Raw genomic sequence first — 16,891 nt, forward strand, 5'->3', positions numbered from 1 at the left:
AAGGCTCTACCATTATAGCCAGTTGCACCATAAATACCAGGTCTCTGTGCCAAAATAGGCTTTACTGAAATAGCCATTGACACAACAGACACATATGATGGTTATTCACATCTCCGATATATGATATCATAAGAGCCACACTAGCAGAATTTCTAATCTATTGTTTAATTCTAAAGTTTTTGCTTTATATAGGGGTTCCTATATCTCTTGTGTAACATTTTTTATTGGCATCATTCAGAACAATCAGCAGTAACAGTGCACCTCAGATGCATGACTGTACTTCTTGGCACTGAATCCTAACTGCCAACCTTTGACCACTCTTCAAGCTTTCTTAAATCACTTTCATCTCACTACTCCATCAGGTGTGTCCCACTCTGTTGCAGATCTAAGTACCATCCACCAAAAGACAAATTTTACCTTCTCTCCTCTCCTAAATGTTGCTTCAAAGATATTGAACAGGACCAATCTCAAAATTGATCCTTGAGGCATTCCACTTAACACTGTTTTCTCTTCAGACTGTCTTCTGTCAGTCAACCATTTGTAATCCACTCCATCACCTTGACACCCACTCCCAAACTTCATTTTATTCATGAGCTTTCTAAGCAGGATTGTATCAAAAGCTTTTCTGAAATCAAAGTAGATCACATCAAGTGCCCTTCCTTGATCCAATTCTCTAGTTACCCAATCAAAAAAAAAAAATCAGATCTGACAAGACCTTCCCCTGGTGAATCTATGCTGCCTTGGGTCAAGCAACCCACCGGATTGTAGATAGTTCACTATCCTTTCCTTCAATAGAGTCTCCATTAATTTTCTTACCACCGGAGGATACGCGTATAGTAGGCCTGAGTTCCAGGGGCGAGCAAAGGCGTCCTTGGTTGGTTGGTTCTTCTGTTTTTGTAAAGAACAGAATTTGTCCACTTTGTGATTCAGGTGCGATGCAAAGAGGTCTATTGACCCCAACATTGAAAGATCCTGGTCGTTACCGAGGGATCCAGAGACCATTCGTGTGGTTGGAATTGACGATTGAGCTGATCCACTAGTACATTTTGAATGTACTAGTGGATCGGTGGCCCGGAGAAACATTGAGTGTGCTAGGGCCCAGGCCTGTGCGGCTTCTTGACAAAGGAGATACGAGCCCGTGCCTCCCTGTTTGTTGATGTACCACATGGCAGCTGTGTTGTCCGTTTGTATGAGAACAGTTTTGTGTGAAAGACAGTCCTTGAACGCATGGAGCGCGTAACGTATAGCTCGAAGTTCTAGGAAGTTTATTTGAAACGTTGCTTCAACTTTTGTCCAAGTGCCCTGGGTTTGGAGATTGTCTATGTGAGCTCCCCAACCCAACGTGGATGCATCTGTGGTTAAAATTATCTGTGGGACTGGTTGCTGGAAGGGTAGGCCCTTGCGCAAATTGTCCTTGTTTACCCACCAAAGTAGAGAAGAACGTAGTTGGTGGGTTACTTGAATTGGAGAATGCAATGGTTGGACGGCTTGAATCCATTGTGACCTTAAAGTCCATTGAGTTACTCTCATGGCTAGTCGTGCCATAGGAGTGACATGAACTGTGGAGGCCATGTGGCCTAATAAAGTTAGAAACTGATGAGCTGTCGCTTGATTGTTTGAGTAAATGGATTGTGCTAGAAGGGATAGTGTCTCTGCTCGATTGTTGGGTAGAAAAGCCCTTGATAGTGTTGTGTTCAAGTCTGCTCCTATGAATTGAAGTAGGTGAGACGGAATAAGGTGGGATTTCTGATAGTTGATGAGAAAACCCATGGAGTGAAAGAGGGCAATCGTCCGATTTAGAGACGTAAGAGTTCCTTGTTGAGATTGACTTCTGATGAGCCAGTCGTCTAGATATGGGAATACATGGACACTTTCCTTGTGTAAGTGTGCTGCTAGCACTGCTAGACATTTTGTAAATACTCTGGGAGCAGAGGCTAGTCCGAATGGTAGAACTCTGTATTGGAAATGTCGATGGCCTACCATGAAGCGCAGGTACTTGCGATGAGGAGGGAATATTGGAATGTGAGCGTAAGCGTCTTGAAGATCCAGAGAACAAAGCCAATCTCCTGTGTGCAGAAGTGGTAGCATGGTGCCTAGAGAAACCATCCTGAACTTCTCTTTTTTTTAGAAATTTGTTGAGATTTCTGAGGTCTAGGATGGGACGTAGGCCTCCAGTTTTCTTTGGAATGAGGAAATATCTGGAGTAGAATCCTCTGCCCTGCTGTGTCTGGGGCACTGGTTGAATGGCCCTGGCTCTCAGAAGGGTGGATAATTCTATTTGTAATTGAATTAGTTGAGAATTTTGTTGTGGGCAGGAAGTTGGTGGAAATTCTGGAGGAATAACCCATTGGTCTGTTATATTTATCCAATTTGAGTGGAAATATAATACTCTGCCTCCTACTGGCAGGTCTGGGGTTCAGGAGGTGGGTCTGTTCTCTGGTCTGACCTTCAAAAACCCGCTGCTGGACCAGTTTGTGGAGGAGGTTGAGTGCGGGTTGTTTTGGGCTGTCTAGATTGTGAACGTTGAATAGGTCTAGAAGGCCTAGTTCTAGCAGGTTGGGCGTAGTACCTCCTTGGTCTGTAATAAGACTGCCTAGGGTCTCTTCGAGGAAGGCGCCTAGAGGACTGTGTTGCTGTCTCTTGTGGTAGTTGGGACAACTGTTGTAGGGTCTCTGTGTGATCCTTAAGCTGTTGAACAGCATCCTGGACCTTTTCCCCCGAACAAATTGTCTCCAAGACATGGCAAACCTACAAGCTTTTCTTGTACCTCAGGCCTGAGGTCTGAGGCTTTTAACCATGCCCACCTGCGTGCTGTGATTCCTGCTGTTGCTGTTCTTGAGGCAGTGTCAAAATTGTCATAAGCAGCCCTTACCTCATGCTTCCCTGCTTCTAGGCCTTTGGTGACTATGGCCTGTGCTGTTTCTTGAAATTGTGCAGGTAGAGAATTTGTGAATTCTTCCATTTGTTTCCAGAGATCTCTCTGATACTGTGTCATGTACAGCTGATATGCAGAGATTCTGGAAGATAGGAGTGCACCCTGGTAAATTTTCCTGCCAAGGGAGTCAAGGAAGCGATGATCTTTCCCTGGAGGGGTCGAAGAGTGTGGATGGACACGCTTTGATTTTTTCTGGGCAGATTCTACCACCACAGACTGGTGTGGTAGTTGTGTTTTTTGAAATCCTGGTGCTGATTGAACTAGGTAGGTTGTATCCACACGTTTGTTTACTGCAGAAACAGTACATGGGTGCTCCCAAATACGGTGCTGCAGGTCTAAAAGCACATCATGGATGGGAATCGCCAATACTTGTTTGGGCGGGTCCACAAACTGTAGAACTTCTAGTGTGTGTTGTCTAGAATCCTGTTCAGATGAAAGTTTGAACGGAATTGTGTCCGCCATGTCTTGGAGAAAACTGGAAAAAGATAAGTCCTCTGGTGGGGATCTTTTTCTTGATTCAGGAGGTGAGGGGTCTGATATAAAGTCCTCAGAAGAGGTGTCTGTCCCTTGATCATCCCAAGAATCCTCATCATGATCTTGGTAGGGAGTCTTTGGGGTTGACTTGGGTTGCTGGTGAATACCTGATGGTCCAGGTAATGGGTCATCTATGTAAAGTGATGGAGGAACTTGTTCCGTGGGTTTCTGTGGAATTGTGTCAATGACTTTGTGATATTTTTGTAGGAGACGGAGGAGATGCCCAAGATATGCACGAGTGTAAAATTGACGTATCCAACAGTACGCATGCAAAAAACCCCTATCCAACATGTCAGTGCACTAGACATTCTGCACTGACAATAATGAAAGCTTCTACCCGCATACTGGTAATTAGGGTGGGAGGATGGGAAGGTTGGCCAGGAACAAAGAGGGTGACTGTTCCCAGGTTATGGCCCTTTAAGAGGGCTGTGATGTCATCCAGCCAAGACCTCTTCCCCAGACCACATCATTGGCGTGCTGGGAGACATTCTCACACAGCAAAGGGACAGACTGGCAGGGGGGGAGAAAGTCAGGCAGGAGGCCCCAATGCGCTGCAAGAGCTACGCATGGCTGGGCCGCAGACGGGTCTCCACTCGCAGTGCTCGGTTATAGGTGGGCTCCGGGCATGGTGCTAAGCTTAGTATAGCATCAGCATGGGGGCTATGAAGTAAGAGAGAAACATAGGAGCTTAATTAACAAGGGCCCACATATAATTTCAAATATTTAAGCTCCTATGCTTCTCTCTTACTTCGTAGCCTCCATGCTGATGCTTCATTAGGCTTTGCTCTTGGTTCTAATTTCAGAAACTTAATTATAAATAATGGAAAACTGAAAATTAGTAGCTGCTACCTGAATCTGCCCACATGGAGCTGCTTCTGATGATGAAATCTCACAAATATTCACTTAAAATTAGTTAGCTTTTTCGTGCTCATTTAAATCAGCATTGCTCAACTCCCTTCTGGACATACAGGAAGTTTGTGCTGAATCACTAACTAAATATCTAAAACTTGGCTTCAAGGTCATTGTAAGTACCAGTGGAATACAATTATCTGGTACACACTGAAGGTCAGGGACACCAGACTCATGAATGAATTGGGAGTGCAGCTGTTATTGTTCTTTACTTGTTATCAGAAAGGAAACTAGCGAAAATATAAAGTAACAAAACATCCTTAACATACTATAGATTGATATTTCAAGCCAGTTTTCTAGCTTGCTAGCTTGTGTTTGAAGCCCTCTCCAACCTTTGGTTCTGTTTAGTCTATACTTTCCCTTCCTCTTCACTTCTACCCCCCCTAAAAATTATGTTCTGAAAATTCTTACAACTTTCACAACCAGAGCCATTCAAAACCTAGAAAGTCTATGGAACAACATTAAAGGACAAAATTTAAGGCCAGTTTTGGGGAACTCTCAACATGTAGTCTATTTCAATAAATGGGATTTTGATATCTATTTTTTTGCATTCTGAGCTACAAGTAAACTGAAGTAATATTTCCAAACTCTCTGCACATAAAATGATGTATATCATGTTGCTACATTATGCAGGTTGGGACAGGATTATACAAGGAAAGAAAAGACACAGGATGATAGGCTGTGCTTAAAAGGCTGCAGGTTATGACAAGATTATGTGTAATTGAACAGACTGAGGACAAATTATCCTGCTCTTCAAATCAGAACATATCCCCTTAATCGAAAGGTTTTATAAAGGACTCCTGAAAGCCAGACCCACTCCCTGAAGAAGGCACAATTCAGATGCTATATTGCCACCTTGTGTTAAGTGATGGCTTTAGCTCCACCCCCAACTGCAGGCATTCAAAATCCTCATTTCTCTGATCATGAACTGAAGAGCAGATGGTTTGTGTGACATTCCCAAGACAAAGGATGACAAGTTGAGTCAAACCATACACACCAGCTCTTGAATCAATGAAAGTAGTGACTGCAGAATAAATTGATTGAATCATGTTTTCCAAAAAAACACAGGACTATTGTGAAAACAAACATGCACGCACACACACACACCATCCCAGTCATGGCTGCATGGGGCTTTTCTCCTATTTCTAATGAACTGTCTGGAATAATCCTCCTGCTGATCCTAACAATTAGTTTCTTTGTTACTATGTGGAGTGCCCCATATCCTGTCTTACATTCTCATTCCTTTACTTTCTTGTGAAAAGCTGGCAGTGTTCCTGAATATAGACAGCTGCTTTTAAAATGGATAGCAAGTCAAGAAACAAGGAAGAGATTTATAATAAAAGTGACTTAGTATTCAGTTACCAATCGAGAAAGAGGGCTGGAGATTAATTTATGGAAAAGGAGCTTAGAGATATGGGGTGGGGGAAGGGTACTCAATGAGAGGAGAAAATAGGCAAACCGAGATGACGACCTGATGGCAGGGTAAGCAGTACAACCACAAAAGGAAGCATGGAGAGGCTAGGAAGTCAAAATAAGTGATAGCAGAAAAGACAATAGTTCATATTGAAAGGAAATATCCCAGCTGCCAGATAAAGAAGTTTAGCCATTTGCAGGCTATCACTCCTTTTATTGCCATCACTGGTCCTCTATTATCCTGGGTAGATGAGCATACAAGATCACATACTTAATCCAAAGCCAAACCTATCCCTCCTTGGTCTTATTTATTTTTATTTAAGAACTTGTATTCTGCTTGCAGCATAGCCCATCAGTATGGACTACATATTTTAAATAAACTTGCCACAATGACATGAATAAAATAAGCAATACTATTAAATCAGGAATAACATTCTACCTACCCATAAGCCTGCCAATGCAGCATTGTTTTGAATTTTTTCTTAAAACCATGTAACACTGGTGTAAAACTAAAATGCTTCTGAAATGAATATAGACCAATTTTACTAAATCTGGGTTACTAAGAACCAAAATGATGCTTACACACCTAACATACCTAACCTCCAGCACATAATTTTTGTCTCTTAACGCAACCGTACACACCTCCTCACCTCAAGTACTGAGCCTCTACGGGCTTAAACAATTTTGTATATAACATATGTATATATCAATAATCACTCGACCCTTGTACATATTTTTTCCTTATGTACCAGTTTCACCCTCCCCTGCCCCCTCCTCTGTCTCGATCACCCCACCCCCTCCTTCCACAAGTTATCTAGTTATTTGCTCCGTTTTTTTTTAGCTTATGTTTTACACTGTTTCTTGTAAAGGCTTTGCCTATATATCCTTGTTGTAAGTTATCTGTAAACCGGCACGATGTGCAAACGGTTGCCGGTATATAAAATTAAATAAATAAATTAAATAAATAAATAAATTGTTGATTGGCTTTAGCTTTCAAGATATGCTACTGGGACAGTGTATATGACTTTTGACTTGGTATTGTGGAGGATATGTGAGTTAAGAAGGGAAAGGATCTCAAATTAAACCAGAAATAACTAATATATATATATTTGACTGACTCTATGACTTAATCTACGACTGGGTACACAAAAGACTATTTCCTCTGTGATTGGGAGTGTTATGCGAGAGATCCCATTACTTCAAGAGAGATTGGCCACTCCAACAATCAATGGAGCCTGGGATGAAAAGTGTTCAGCATCCAGCACTTGTTGAGAATCAAGGAAGCTTGTGTTACTATTACAAATCAAGCTGGGTCTGATGAACTGCGTCAAGGCCATGGACAAAACTAAAGCTGCCTTCAAGTACCTTGGTGATAAGTTTCCAAGGTTAGGTGAAGCGAAGATCAAGGAAGATGCCTTTGTTGGCCTTCAAATTTGTGAACTTCAAGATGATCCATTTAACCGTGCATGGCATGACAAGGAAAAGAGTGTGGAAAGACTTCCAGTTAGTGGTAAATTTTCTTGGAAACAACAAGAGACAACTGCAAGGAGTTTGTGGAAAATATCCGCCGGCATACAAAACCCTTGGCTACAACATGTCAATAAAGATACATTTTTTGCACTCATCTTGATTTTTTCTACCAAACTGCAGAGCAGTGACCAAGTTCACCAGGACATAGAAGCAATGGAAAAACAGTATCATGGCAAATGGAGTCCATCAATCCTTGCAGACTATTGCTGGACAGTGATAAGAAACGTTCCATTTAATGAATACAAGAGAAAAGCCAAGAGCAGCTGAGTAGCCACTGAGTAAGGACTAAATTATATACATACACACACACACACATATATATATATATATATATGTAATGATCAGCGGCTTAAACGTATGAGGCACCATTAAGTATATGGAGCCATCAAGAGTGTATGAGCTACTTTATCCCAATTAAGATACGCCTTGCTGCACATGAGGTTCAGTTACCTAAAGAATAATTTCAAATTTGCTTCAATTCGACAAGTTATTTGCGAGCCCCTGAGGCAGCCACTGGGATGTGGCGAAACTCGGCCTGAGTCGGGCGATTTTTGTTTTCATAAGTCTCCAGCCAATAAAGATATTGAAAGAGACATTCTCTGGCATAATATAGCTAATACATGGAGATACCAACTCCCAGGGGAAGCGGGTGGGTGTCATGAGGACAAACAGGATGTCTGAGCAGGACAAAGTGGGAAACCGCCTGCCCCATGCTGAAAGCACCACCTCTTTCCCTTTTGCCTGCGAGGCAGCCAACCCATAATGGAGTACAGGTGCAAAAAGAGTTGGGTTCTACAAACAGAAAACCATAGAAAAGAGACACAAAACCCTGATGCTTAGCAGAGTCACCTAAAGCAGGGGAGTGATGAGAGTGCCAGCAAGAAATATACTCCACATCACGAAAAAATTACAAGCAGGGTTTCAGATCAGTAAGCCCTGACAACAAAAAGCCTAGAGATGTAAAGAAGAGAAGGACTCTTAGACGAAGACCACACAGTTTCCTTTGGTGTTACAAGACAACCGAAAAAAACAACTTGGGCTGAGAGAATTCCCCAGAAAGAAACTGTGGTCCACTAGCATCCGAAGGACAGCATGTCTCTGCAGAAGTGTGCCCATTTTTGGCTAATAGGCATAATGGGCAGAAACACCAAACAACGCTTGGAAGAACAGTCAGCAAAAATGGTAGGATCTGTGACAGACCTTACATGACAAAGCACCAGATATAGCTGACCAGCAGGATGGCATCAAGAGTTTCAGGGAATGAAAAACAATCCCTGAATGGGATTACTAGCCCAAACCTCGAGCAGGGAGATACATTAGGCCTGAAGCTCACCCACACTGCACCCTGTCAAGGGCAGGGCTATGCATCCTGTCTTCAGGATAGTTCAAGTGTATCTTTCCTTGCAGGTATACACTAAGATATATCACAAATGCCTTAGCTCCCCCCCCCCCCCCCCGAAATTCCAACTGGAAGTCAGAAGGCACAAAGGTCACAAGGAGGCAGACTGCTGGACTGCCGGGGTAAGCACAAATCAACCCCAAGCAAGTAACTCACTGCCGATTCGAGTGAGTTACCTACAGAGATAGAGCATGCTTGGAACAGCTGAAACTGAGAGCGAATTCCACAGGAAGAAATCCAGAAACACTCCACTAAGACAGTAAGCTGGGGTGTCACATGTGCAAACCCCTTTCGAACAAGATTTCTTTACTGGCCTGGAAACTCTAAGGGTACCAGGGCAGGGCAAGGGCGATCTTGGAACAGACTGCCCAGAATCTGGCTTAGGTATTAATACCTCAGCCATGATATATACTTCCCCAAAAGAAGCACATGGTCCAGCAAATGGAACAATAGTTACATGAACTAGGACTCCCTTATCCGCAGACAGGGTTATCCCTAAAATGGGGAAGTATAGCTGGCAAGCCACTGCAACTAAAGAGCAGCACCTCTGTTGCAGGGTCCCTCGTCCCCCAACTCCCTCAGCCATGGATATGGCAATACGTTGAAAGGTATACTCGTCAATTAGATGGATTAGAACCCTCCTCACTGAGGTAGGGTCCCGCAAGTGAGAATGACTAGCAATATTGGTTTTTATCAAAAACCACCCATTTAGCCCAGCAGGTGTCAAAGGTGGCTCCTGGATGGGAGAAACCCCTAATCTTCACCATAGAGCTACTCTGGAAAGGCTCCCTCACAAAACAGACCTGCTGTGCTTTAGAACAACCTGAGAGCACTACCGCTCAACTGCTTCTTGGATCCCACAATGAACAGTGTGCAATTGCCATTCAGAAGCAGTAAGGAAGGTTGTCTTCATAATAAAACATTTTTTAAGGACTTTTTGATTTATCTCTTTTTTGTTATCCATTCAGAAGCAGCGACATGCCTTCTCCGGGAAATGGAGAATGAGGGACACCCCTTGCAGGGGTGGACAACCAGGCATCCAAAGGGGAACCCATAAGAATTGTCCTGGAACCCAATCAATCCCCCCTTCCTGAAGGGACAGGAATGCAACAGGAATTGGGGCTTCCTGATCCCGAAAAACCTCTCAAGTTTCCAGCTGGGAGCTGAGACACAATAACTGATCAATGAGGTTCAGAAGTGATCAATCTGCCACTGGCAGCCACTCTTGGATGGGGAAAACCAATTCGGTAATCAAAAAAGGGTCCCCAGCAAAAATGGTCAGCTGGCTGCCGCTGCTGTCCCCTGACCTAGGCCTACAAGGAGATGCACCAATTCAAAGATTCAAGGCTCTGGTTCAGTGCCCCAGGGGAATCCCCACAAAATGGAACTCCTGCCTGGGTAGAACTCAGGTGAATCCTCAGGCTCAGCAGTCTACACAAAAACAGGCAGCAAGGAGAGGACCCAGATATTAAACTGCAGGTGTATTTTTTTTTTTTGAAAAAGGGAAGAAATAGACTCTGCAAAACTACACAGTGCCTAAGGCCCGCCATGCGGCTGGCAGAGGAGAGAGGAAAAGAGGAAAATAAATTTAAAAAAAAAACCAGCCATAAGGTGAAGGAAAGAAAACAGCTGCAGCTCTAGAAAAATCACTTACAAGACTGAGGTAGCAAGCAAAGCTGAACACCGTGAGAACAAGGCTCCCGCAACCACAATTTCGGCGCACAGTTTTAACACACAGGTTAATTTTTAACTCCTGATGCAGTAAGTTAATGCATCGGGATTTAAAAAGCAAGTATACAGAGTTAAAATAAGCGTTCAGTTGAATGCACATTTTAACTCTGAGGGGAGGTGGTGTAGAGCTGTGAGAAGGGTGGTGGTGGCAGCAGAGCATTTGGCTATATATGAAACGAAATGTGTTACATATACTACACTGCTGGCTTTGGCTTTCCTGTCGGACTCGCACAGAGCCTTAAAAAAGATCCCGTTGTTGTCCAGTCTATGGAACCTCTTTATTTTCCGTGCTCTGTTTTCCCAGGATGGGATAAGCATATCCAGGCAGTGAGGAGAATGAAGAGACTGATTCAGCATTAAGAAGGGGGCTGGCAGGGAACAGTGAGAAACCCAGGGAGAGGACTGGCTTTAAACATTCAGCTGCAGCTCCCGCAACTCCAGGCTGCCTTCCTCACCAGCCAGGGGGGCTAATGCGAGCTTGGGCTCAGGTGGAAACCACTCCAGCTCTGACCATGAGTAAACTTTTCAGCAGGAAGAACATCTGGGTTAGGGCACCACACCCCTCTGCATTGGGAGGGTATGCTCAATGCCCTCACTTGCATGGACTGCACATTTTTGAACACACATTGGCAATAAGGTATACACTCACAAAATGTGCATTTCAATGAGAGTAAAGCTGTGTGTTTGGCTGAAAGCATGTTTCTGTATCAGCCTGAGAGTGTCTTCTTGTTTCCAGTACAGCTTTTGTCTGTATATTTCTAATTTGTGGTCACTTATTCTGTATTTATTGAGGGTCTGTGTGGATGACATCATCAAGGCATACACTGTTTTTGCAACTTATACTTCTTAACAATTACTAATCAGTTGGGTCATTTCTGGTAGATGTTAAAGATCACATCCATACAGTTGTAAGGGTCATATTTTTGGGATCAAGTTCACACTTCTGTCTACTTATAGATTATCAATATAATGGTACTCTGCTTTAAACTAAAAAAAAAAAAAAATGTCTCCCACGTTGTATCATCATGAACAGGGTTAGGACACACCTTTTCACCTAGCCATAGGTACCAAATTGCCTAGATATAAGCTCTGAACTAGTGTTTGAAGTGCTTGGAGCTCCATGAGGCACTTGAGCAGTGAGAGGAATAAATCCTTGCTCTGGGCACTAGCACTGTGTTGAGAGGAATGTTTTGACAGAACTGTAGAACCAGTGGATTTCAGGGTGACTTCTTAGACAGACACTTTTCCTGGGCTCTAAGGCCAGCTTTATGCTGGACTTAGAGGGATCGCTGATGCAAGCCTGAAGCTTCTCCCCCCAGGGCCAAACCATTCAAAATGATATTCTAAAGCAGATGTCACATCCAAAAAACAAAGCATTCGTAACATCTGTTGAAGCTTCTAATTTATTTTGTGGACATATTTGGCTAGAAAATAAAGTAAAAAAAAAAAAATTCTTCAGAAAGATGATTTCATAAAAGAAAAAAAGCCTGAGGTGCTATGGGTTTACTGCAACACATTTTAAGGAAGCAGATGGCCTTCGGTAAATAATGTAGTGTGGTCCACATAGTGGGGGGAGCAAAAATTAGGAGACTTCATAAAGAACTAAAAACTTTGAATAGAAACACTAAGAAAGATGAACAGGGAAAACAAAATATTGCAAAATGCCCAAGTGCTCCAAGTGAAATACTCTCACACTGACAAGTGACCACATCAAAATGGAATAGCTGTTCTTCCTTTCTGGCATGGCCAGAAATTTTCTGGAAAGCTCCTGACAGACCACATGCACAAATGGAAGAAGAAAAAAAAAAAAAAAAAAAAAAAAGAGTCACATGACCTATGAGCTTCCATCAAAACTGCTCTTTATGAGAAAAATGATTATAACAAATAAGGGAAGGAGGGCGATTTGGCAATACAATTACAACAAAAGAATAGTCATTGTTTTAATTTCTATGATTTTATTTTCATACAATATTTTACAGCCTGAAAAGGATTAACTCTGGTTTTCCCAATTACAATGCTACTGCACCTTCCTCCAAGGTTCAGACTAGAGAGAAGTACTGAGCACCTAAGAGTCCCTAACATCAATATGAAAATGTATAAATAGTTCTTCAATCCTCATTGATTCTGCAGAAAAAAGGGCAGACTTCGTCCTGTTTCCAATGAACAGAACAACACTGTGGCAACAAGGATGAATCTGTAGCCCTTGGTACAGGAAGCATCTGGATAACTGTCATCTCATTGACCCCTGCCTAACAGGAAATGACTCCTGTCAGATGGGAATTCTCTGCCTGCAGGCCCTGTGCAGCTGTGGCTCTGATTAACAAGCTCCATGAAGCCTGGCAACCTTGCACGATTCCAAAACATATAAACTCTTCTTTTCCAACAGAATCTCCGTAGCCCTCTGTCACAGTTTACCTCAGCATAGTTTAGTAATAATAGTAAAGCAATCCACCTACAGGCAGCTGCATATATGGGTCTGAAGTATTACATTGTAAAATACATTAAGGCTGTTTAGACTCCAATATGGCCAGGGCAAAAGGAGACCTGTTCACACAAGCTCTTCCTGCTCTGTCTTACGTGTGTCTGATTGTGACCAGCAATGGTTAAAAGGAAGGGAAAACAGGATGGTTCCCGCCACACATGTGCCTCCTGTATATATGGCTCCAGTGCCAAACGCCCCAAATAGATTTTTGGAAGGCGTTTCCTCACTGCAGCTTGATCTCTCATTCAGCTCTGGGGAGCAAATTGCACAAGCCCCCTTCCTGCAATGCATTTGCAGCAGCCTCATCAGAAGAAACCTGTATTTTACTCATTTAATTCATATTCCACTTTTCCAGACAGTTCAAATATTTACCACAGCAGTAGGGGAGAGTTGTTGCCAGTCACCACCTCCAGAAAGCGGAAATTTTGAGACTGGCAGCGTTCTGAGCAGGAGTATGGCAGGTAGCCGGCCCCATGAAGAAGCCAGGTTCAAGGACCTCCCCAACAACTACAGCAAAAACATCTGCTGCCAAATGCAGTGTCAAGACTAAAATATGGTACATAAATCAAGTCCAAAACCATCACCTTGCACTTATTATGGACTGCAGTGTCTAGTATGGAGCAGTCCATCATACAGATTGGATGATATGTCAGAAATGGTGAAAGAATTGCAATTCAAATCTTCTTACAGTATTACGCTTTGGGATTATAATGAGAAATTTTCTCAGATGGAATCTCAGACTGAGGTCCAATCTGACAAGCTTTCCTTGGTTAAGGAAAAGTTAAACTTGAGGATCTTAAACTTTCTTTAATTTATTTTTATTTATATATATTCTGCCTTTTGTGACTTTACATTCAGGTACTGCAGATATTTCCCTGTCCTCAGGGGGCTTACAATATAAATTTGTACCTGAGGCAATGCAGGATGAAATGACTTGCCCATGGTTACAAAGAATGGCATTTGAACCCTAGTTTCCCTGGTCTCTCTCATCCCTCCAAGATATATGTTTAAAAAGTATGTTACTGAGGTGTTGGAGATGTAGGAAGAAGCATTCTTTCTACCATCCAAAATATATTACTTCAAAGAAAATTTAGAGTAATTTTGAAAATGATTTTGGATGAAGCACTAAACGCTATAAAACAATTGCATTCCTTTGAGCAATTAAAGAAAGATTTTGGCTTACCTAACAAATATTTTTATGCTTATTTACAAGCAAGGCATATGTTGGAGCTACAACAATAATGCCCTTGTATTTTTCAACCAGATTCCTTAGCAAATGTAATAATGTTGTTCGGAATCTGGAATAATAAAATAGCTCCTTGGCACAAGATGAGATTTTAATGAATGCTGCTGCTCGTCTTATAACAGATAGGAAGCGAAGAGACCACATTTTACTGGGGCTGATGGATTTGCATTAGCTTCTTGCAGCTCAACGAGTTCAGTATAAAATGGGCATAATTGTCTTCAAATTAATCAGCTCTAACAAGATTCCCTGGGCCAATGCTCTGTTTTGGTTATATTGTCCCACTCGGGCATTAAGATTTCAACAGCGTGGCCTTTTAAACATTCCTTCAGCTCAGTAGGCTGGCTTAGCTATATAAGCCATGAGTGCATCTTTTCTGTTGCTGTACCCACCTTCTGGAACTCTTTGTCAGAAGAGATTAGGCAATTGGACTGCTTAAGAACATTAAAATTTGTGCTGAAAACAGCACTCTTTAAGCAAGTGTTTTTATGCTAGCTGCAGTTGAGTCACAGCTTTTAATAATAATCAGCTACTTTTCTCTAGTGACAAATTCATTGTTTTGTGAGTTTTGTTTTTGTATTCTTTGCAAGTCTTCCATACATTATTTTAATGGTGACATTATTGTTTTATATTGAATATACGTATGTATTTTTTAATTTGTACATCGCCTTGGGCCTACTGCACAGACAATTAAGAAATTTTAATAAACATTTGAGAAACCTCTCACTGCAGTTATCTAAATTATCCTCCCAATGGACTCAGGAACTGGGTACAACTGTCTCAGCAGAAGGTTTGGGTAAATTGTTTATGAATCTCAAAAGTTTATCTATAAGTTTGAAATTTCACGAAACGCAATTCAAAAATTCTACACAGAAGTTATTATAATTCAGTTTGTATATTTTGTATAGGTCTAAGGTACTGATACCTGTATTAAATGTTGCATTATGAAAAACTCTTATGCATAAGCTTTTATTATGTGTTAAGTTATATGATTATTGGGATACTGTTTTGTCAATTGTGGAAAGCGTTATTTCTTTGAAAATACACCTTTTCAGGGGAAGCTTTGTTAGGTTAATGGACTGGGCATTGAACATACCCAAGAGTTTTTTGAAATTTACTCAAATTGCTATATTGGTGGCTAAGGCTGGTATTTTAAGATATTGGATTACAGTTGTTCCACAGATTATTCAATTTAGTTTCTCTCATATGAAAGATTTGATGTATTTTGAAAAGTTAGGTGCTAGGTTTATTTTAAAAGCCCTAAATAAAGATTACTTAATTTCCTGGGATAAGTTCTATGATGCTACACCTCTGTATTGAAATTGGCCCCATGTGCATTTGCTATTATGTGAATGGGATGTCACTGGTTGTTCTTGGTTTGTTTGTAAGTTCAACTTCAGCAGGTCTTTATTTGTTAACAAAAGATGAACCTCAGTCAGTTTCAGAAATTTTGTTGATAACTTGTATTGTAGTAACTTCACATAAGTAAAAAAAAAAAAAAAAAAGTATCCTGCTTACTATTATGGGGGGAAGAACCTTCTCCATGGATACATAAGGTCTACATCAAGTGCATGGGAGTCCTCATTTAACATGGAGACGCGTGCTGGACCTGTCCAACATGATGTTGTTTTCCTCTTCCCCTCCTTCTCCTCCTGCGCCTCGAATGTAGTCAGTGGAGGAAGGAGGCGGGGGATGTGGTCGCCCTATGATGCTGCTCACAGGCATTTTTAACCCCGTAACTCGGAAGCACATTCCCCTTTTCTTGGAAGGTTGGTGTAAAGGTTGGAGTCCATTCAGGATGGAGTTTGCCGCCACTGGTCCCTGCTATTTTGATCTAGTGCAGTTGCGCTGTTTTGCGGCCATTGGTCTCCAGCTGTATTGCCGTGTGTGCGTGTGCAAGCAATTGAATGGGTACAGCAGAGGCCACAAAGCTGTGAAACACCGGATATCAGCCACTGACAGAGGAACAGAGGCCCAAGGCTAAGTGAGCAACTAAAGCATTCCAACACAGGAGTTCTGGGGTACATGTGTCCGAATTAAAGGACTGCAGCAGGGACTGACAGACAAGAAAGGTGAATTTGTCTGCCCCATGGAAGTTGAAAAGGAGGTAAAAACACAGGGAAGATCTCTGTGGACTCGTATATTGTCTCTGGTATGGCAGATCCTTCACAGTCCCATCACCTCCATTCTGGAGCCAAATATACTACCCATCACAATTAACTGGGGTGGGAGAGGCCTACCCAAGTTGGTCTAGCTCTGTATTCTAATAACTGCAATCTATCAGAATACTTGGCCTGTAGGAAGGCTTGTCTTGCTGCTCTCTCAACGAAACATCAAGTCAGATCTCTTGAATGATATGCAAACTTGACTGTCTGAACAAATACGTTTTGCTCTGAAGAATTGACAGACCGGCTCTCTTGCTTGCTTCCTTGTAGCTGAGCACGATAATAATAACATCAGCTTCTCTTGTGCCCCTGATGGAGCTGTATTGGAAGAGATCATAGACAAAGGCATTCTATCAGATAAGTGTAGTTGTAGTACTGCCTGCAGTGGTGTTCTTTGAGCATCAGCTAGTAGGCTGCAGAGCGAAACAGATGGAACAGGCGTGTTTGAACTTGCAGTACTGGAAGCTGCACAATGAGTTGTTATATCTCCAGGTATTGTTATTGCCTGAAGCCTGCCCTGTCACAGGCACTGCTTGCTGCCCAGGCCTTT

The 16,891-nt window shown here is 42.2% G+C and overlaps 1 protein-coding gene across 4 annotated transcripts in view; it reads right to left on the minus strand.

Annotated features, from left to right (window-relative positions):
- Window positions 1-16,891, minus strand: part of DIAPH1 (diaphanous related formin 1) — a 295,385-nt gene that overhangs the window by 8,975 nt on the left and 269,519 nt on the right. The window lies entirely within an intron of this gene.

This window comes from Rhinatrema bivittatum, chromosome 18 (assembly GCF_901001135.1).
Source record: "Rhinatrema bivittatum chromosome 18, aRhiBiv1.1, whole genome shotgun sequence".
NCBI classification, from domain to species: Eukaryota; Metazoa; Chordata; class Amphibia; order Gymnophiona; family Rhinatrematidae; genus Rhinatrema; species Rhinatrema bivittatum.